Source organism: Mus pahari, chromosome 8 (assembly GCF_900095145.1).
Source record: "Mus pahari chromosome 8, PAHARI_EIJ_v1.1, whole genome shotgun sequence".
Taxonomy (NCBI): Eukaryota; Metazoa; Chordata; class Mammalia; order Rodentia; family Muridae; genus Mus; species Mus pahari.
Window position 1 is genome coordinate 15,901,964 of NC_034597.1, and position 6,429 is coordinate 15,908,392.

Consider the following 6,429-nt stretch of genomic DNA (forward strand, 5'->3'; position numbering starts at 1 on the left):
GTGTGTGTGTGTGTGTGTGTGTGTGTGTGTGTGTGTGCATGTGTGCTCCTGTGCATCCATGAACCCACCATATTTTTTTTTAAATTTGACTCAGAAGACCAAGGGGGAAGCTACTGTTGAGGACTTCTGCAGATTTTTGTTACTAATGTCTCAGGATACTTTGCTGGACACACTGAAATGGTGGGCTACTTCAACTACACCCTGAAACCTGGCAAAGCTGCTGTTCTCAGCGAGGCTGTGGTGTGCAGCAGCACCATGGAGAACAGCAAGAGCTATCCCCAAGGTGAGGCAAAGCCTCATCTCGTGGAGAGGCAGGCAGGAGTTGGACTGGTTAGGAGTCACTAATGAGAGCAAGGGCTGCACTCCTTCGCGACCATGTTGCTAAATGCCTGGCCAGGTTGTTGAGTCAGCTCTCACTCTTCATGGCCCAACTCAGCCCATTAGCTTTCCCTCTGCTCTTTCTTCATCATGATTGTGAATGATTACAACTCCCTGACCTGCCCTTCTCCACGTCCCAGACAGCACACAAGCCCCCCTAGGTTCAGTGTTTCGTGGTGGTCGTTGTAGCAAGAGGTGAAGTGCACTGTCTCTCCAGGTCTTACAGACACTGACATCCACCAGACGCCTCCTAGTAGTTCAGTGTGCCATTAATATCTGTTTCATTCGATGCATTTGGGACCATTTTTGGTTATTTTAGTTTTGTTCTCCAGCATCTATAGGAACCATGAAATATGGCCTCAAAGCATACCCCGAGAAACAGGTTATGTGAATGTGGGCATCCAGAATCTGTGGGGTACAAATTCCTCTAAAAGGTCTTCTATAGCTCCTGGATAACTATTATATGTATCTAAAAGAGACGGTTTCCTGAGACCAAAGTCAAGCTGGTTTCTGTGACCTGGAGAATTCTCACTGGAGCTTTGAGCAACTTTAGGTTGTTAGGATGATGATGTCCAGCTGTTCCGGGTGACTTGACTGCTACATGCTGCCATCCACAGACTTCTGATGTGGGAGCAGTCTATCCCAACACCCAGAGCCTAAGGTTGCATACAGTACTTACCCTCCTATAGGAAGCAACGAGTTTCCAAGTAGAAGGGACCTGAACAAGTAGGTGTTTACCCAGACTGGCAACGGTAGACTTTTGGAGGAGTAAATCACTCTGACAATAGAAAATCGACAGTGAGGGCGGCAGGGAGAGGACTTGGACAGATTCTTCTATCGCTTCTTAGGCTACGAACAATTATTTCCCCTTTCTGGGAGCTCTTGGGGGTCTGTGGGCCCATGCAGAACAGGAGAACAATGAAAGTCACTGTCTTGGAAGCCTTGCTGGTGAGACAATATGCACTTTGTGCTGGATGAGTTCAGTGGGGTTGGCCCAAGGCCAGGAAGAAATGGCCGTGGTCACAGCTCCCTCCTTCTGGAGCATCTTTGGGCATGTTCTCCTTCTGTCTCCTGACCACATGGCTTATAATTGTTGTCCTTCCTCCCTGGGCAGTGATGTGACAAGAAGTAGGGATCTGGTCCCTCTTTCCTGTCTGTGTACCTCAGGATTAGTTCTGTAATGGCCCAGGTGGTCTAATTTTCCCAATCATTCATTCTATCCTGGTATAGGCACATGCCTATAACATGGGTGCTAGAGTCAGGCAGATCTCTCTGAGTTTGAGGCCATAGAGTGTACATAAAGTTCCTGGATAGCTCAATAGATATATTGAAAGATTAAAGAGACCGCTGTGGCAAAAGAGAAAAAAACCAAGATATCACAAAGGTGAAGCAATATTTTCTAGAAACATACATTATTCAGAGTCCCCCTAGTCAATTTCCTAATCTGAGTTCACTTTACTAAGGAGCTCAGGGTGGCCATGGGTGTTTGGAACAGCCAAGGAGTATGTCTTTCTTTTCTAGTGGTATTGTTTATTCTCTAGCCCAGGCCGAGTATTCAACTCCAGATCCTTCAACTTTAGCCTTCCCAGTGCTGGGAACCAAACATAGCTCTAAAACTGGAGTTCCTGGCCTGCCTTGTTTTTTTATATGCAAGGCATACTTTTCAAATTAAGCTTCCTAGGCTATGAGTGAACACATACACTTGTAATTCTATTCCACTATTCATGGGGGAAGAAGGATTGCCTAAAATCAAGGCAAAGTCATCCCACAGGGGAAGGCCCTATCATGAACTAAGATTTATTTCTCTGCATTCACCAGGCTGACCTCTCAGAGAACCAGTGACAGGCAGGTGCCCTTTTCTTGATTTTCTTCTACCAAGTGATCTTCATGGAGTCATAACAATGGATCCAGGCCGTTAATTAAGGGTTGCCTCAGGCTTTTCAATCTCATGGACATACTTCTCATTCAGTGTGATCTCAGAAAGCCACAGAGTCTCACATGTGTGTGTGTATACAGATGCTTCCCTGCGCCATTGTCCAGGAAGAAGAAACTAGCCTGGCCACACCCAGGAGCACACATATGCACTATAGCAATAACACACTCAGGAGCATACATATGCACTAGATCAAGAACACACCCAGGAGCACACCCAGGAGCACACATATGCACTATAGCAAGAACACACTCAGGAGCACACATATGCACTNGATCAAGAACACACCCAGGAGCACACCCAGGAGCACACATATGCACTATAGCAAGAACACACTCAGGAGCACACATATGCACTATAGCAAGAACAGTTGAATGGAGCTAGGCCAATCTCCAGTTCATTCAGCCTGAGACCTTCTTGGAGTGAGATTCCTGTCATCTGCTTGTGTGAGTGCACAGGTGTGTTCCTGTGAGCTTTGTGTACAGATCAGTGTGTGACATTCTGGGAATTAGAGTGCATGGTACAGGAGGTGACACAGAAATGACTACCAAGACTTATTAAGGAACCATCATTCCATCAAGGATGGAAGCCAATCGTGAAAGTCTGCAGAGGTCTGTTGGTAATGTCCCCTGGGTTCCAACATGGTAATGATGAGGCAGTGCAGGGCTTCATGTATATGTCCAGGTGCATGTGACATCTGCAGATGTGAGCGGTCACAGTGAAGCTCTGCTGTGCTTCACCCTTAAGGAAACTGCCAGGGCTCCATGTGCTGCAGGTTCTGAAAAAGGATCCAGCCATATGGAGGTCATGCATTCTCTCTTGGAGAAATCACCAGGGGTTGAGCTGGGGACCACATCACCACAGAGACCATGGGTGGCACCCCAGTACTTCAACGCCATGTACCCAAGGGCTTATTCTAGTTTTTACTTATTTTGAGGCATGGAAATGTGTGGTTTGCTTGTGGTAGTTGGCTCCCTCTTTCCACCTCTGGGTTCCAGGATTGACACTTGGGTTGTTAAGTTTGTTGCCTTCATTCACCAAAACTTCACCCAGCATTTATACTTTGTTCTGAGCCTGCAACTCCGTACATTAGTCTTCCTTCTCCTCTCTCTTCAAGATGATTGTAGATCTGGTCACAATCTCCCGTATCATATTTTTCCTAACAATGCCAAACAATGCATACTACCCCTGGATTACACACTTGAAGTAAGGATGGCTGAGAATGGCATATCCTAGGTTACCAGCCCTTCACTCTGCCCTGGTTAAGAACCTTTCAGTTGGGACCAAGTGATTGTGACATCATGAGTATTCTGCGTTGAATGCAGGTGGCAACAGGGCATCCCAGTCATGCCAAAGCTGTCATCCATATCTGACCAGCCTATGAGCAGACCAAGATCGAGAAATTCAAACCTCCAGTATAAGGTGATAACCTATGGGCAGTAACGGCCACCCTTGGTGTAAAAGGCACAGGAAACACTTCCAATAACATCTATGAGGTGCCATCCCCTATGGACCCTCAGCCAATACGCAGCAGAGTTTTCTGACCTTGACATTTGCTCTCTCTTCAAATACCCATCAGTCTGCTGTGGGGAACAGGGCGGGATTTGCTTTGTGCTTGTCAGATAGGGCAAGAAGTGGGAGTAGAGTGGCTCCCTGAACAGGCTGCCTCTGCTCACTCCTAGCTCTCCCTTCTAGAGAAAACTCTGGGCATTGAGGCATTGAGGCTGTTCAGACAACTATCACCAATAAGATCGAATACACAGTGGTCAACCATGGCATGAGCATCGACAGGAGGCACATGATGCTGCTCTCTGACCTGATGACCTACAAGGTGTGAGAGAAGGGAGGCTCCAGGTTGTCTAGGGTCTTGAAAAAGAGCCATGTAAAGTACACTGGTGTGAGGGCTGACCTGGTGTCACCACCAAAAAGTCTAAGTGAGGTGATAGGGCCAAGTGTTCTGGCAAATTCCCAGGGTGAGAATTTCAACATAGCCAGTCAATAGGAGAGAAAAGCTTGGAGATGCCTCTTTCCATGATATGAATGTTAGTCAACAGGAAAACTGGTCATTACTAAAACCAGGATGTCCATGGTGACTTGGGGTGTTGGTATCCAAGCCCATTTTTTGTGTGACTTTTTAATTTTTTTTTTACATTTATTTATTTATTATATTTAAGTACACTGTAGCTGTCTTCAAACACTCCAGAAGAGGGCGTCAGATCTTGTTACAGATGGTTGTGAGCCACCATGTGGTTGCTGGGATTTGAACTCTGGACCTTCAGAAGAGCAGTCGGGTGCTCTTACCCACTGAACCATCTCACCAGCCCCCGAAGAAACATAAATTTATAAAGTATTCTCTATTTTTTCTAATTAACAGTGCTGTATCACACACAATTCTTTTTTTTTTTTAAGATTATTTATTTATTTATTAAATGTAAGTACACTGTGTAGCTGTCTTCAGACACTCCAGAAGAGGGCATCAGATCTTGTTANGGATGGTTGTGAGCCACCATGTGGTTGCTGGGATTTGAACTCCGGACCTTCGGAAGAGCAGTCGGGTGCTCTTACCCACTGAGCCATCTCACCAGCCCCTTGTGTGGCTTTTTTAGCCACTTAAACATAATAGGACTCGAAATGATGCTCACTGTTCGAGTGCCTGCCTAGTATGTATGTACCCTGTGCTTGATTTCAATCAATAGACACACAAACATTGACACAGACACACAAACACAGACACACACACACACACAAAGACGGGGCGGGGGAGACTTTGCTTCTCAGGTGTAGTGGAAGCTGCAGACAATGAGAGTGTCTGATTCTTCCCCACACTGTTGTGTTTCAGGCTTTTTGTGACCTTTTCCTGATAAGACAATACTACTACAGAGGACTTTCAGGAACCAGAGGTGTAACTCAGAGGTAGAGACCACCTTTACAGTAAACATATCCGAGTCCCTGTCCTCACCCCAGCACCACAGAAATAAACTATACCATGTGTGACAATGGTCTCCCCAAAGCGGAGAGTGTTTCAAGGGTGTCTTCTGTACTGCTTCATTTTAATGCATGTGCTATTTCATTGTATCTGATAACTGTCCCTGCGTTGTATGTACATGTGGGGGACCCTCCGTGTATGGGGGTCAGAGGTCGATCTTGGCTTCTGTTCTTCATGAGCCACTGAGCTTTGTTTTAAATGTTTTTATTAGCATATGTCACTTGTGTATCCCATGGGATCTCACTGTGGCCATTCTGTGTACGTGGATGACGTGGTATTGTTGGCGTCACCTCCATTTACCGTGTCTTACTGACTCCCTCCTGCTCATCCCCTTCCCCTTTCCAACTCGTCCTATTCTCATGTTATCTGTTTAAAGACCCAATGAGTCTCTATTGGGCTGCACACAGGGCAGGGGTGAGGCAAGGGTTTGTTACAGGAACATGGGGACCTTGCCACTGTTTATACCATTGAAGAATATGTCCTTCCTTATGCCATTTGACCGCTACCTGCATACAAATCTTCAAATGAGGTATCATGAAGCCCTCTCTCAAATCATAAGATGTTTCTAGAACCGATCTTCTGGGGATCTTGTACATGTTTGGCACCTTACTTGACTGGAAGTACCTAAATTGTTTCTAGCATTAGCTTCTTGGTATTGAAAGAAAAGTAACCACTACCCCTTCTTTTTCTTTCTCTTTTTGTTTTTTTAAGACTCAGTTCTCTGATTAATTTTCGGCACACAATCTTGGTACAAGGGAAAGGCTCCAGGTCTTTGGTAGCTGCTGCACTGCCTCTTTGACTATGAGACCATAGTGATAACAATCTGTCTCTCCCGTTACCATGGAAAGCTGCTTGGCAGTTTCTGTTGGTTCTGGTGTCTGGATATTGTGGCAGGGTATGGTCTGTAGTCATGCCGCCTGGGAAGGCGCTGAACATTTCTATAGCTAAGTACTCCTGAAAATTGGGAGACACATGGTGAAGATAGATAGATAGGGAGAGGGGGGAGGGGAGGGGGAGGGAGAGAGAGGGGAGGGAGACCAGGGGATGCGTGCCTTTAATCCCAGGAATCAGAAGGCAGAGACGAGTAGGTATTTGTGAGTTCCATGGCAGCCTGTTCTACACACAGTGGGTT

General features: G+C 46.1%; 1 pseudogene; it reads left to right on the forward strand.

Annotated features, from left to right (window-relative positions):
* LOC110325723 overlaps positions 1–6,429 on the forward strand; it is a 39,901-nt pseudogene that overhangs the window by 1,052 nt on the left and 32,420 nt on the right.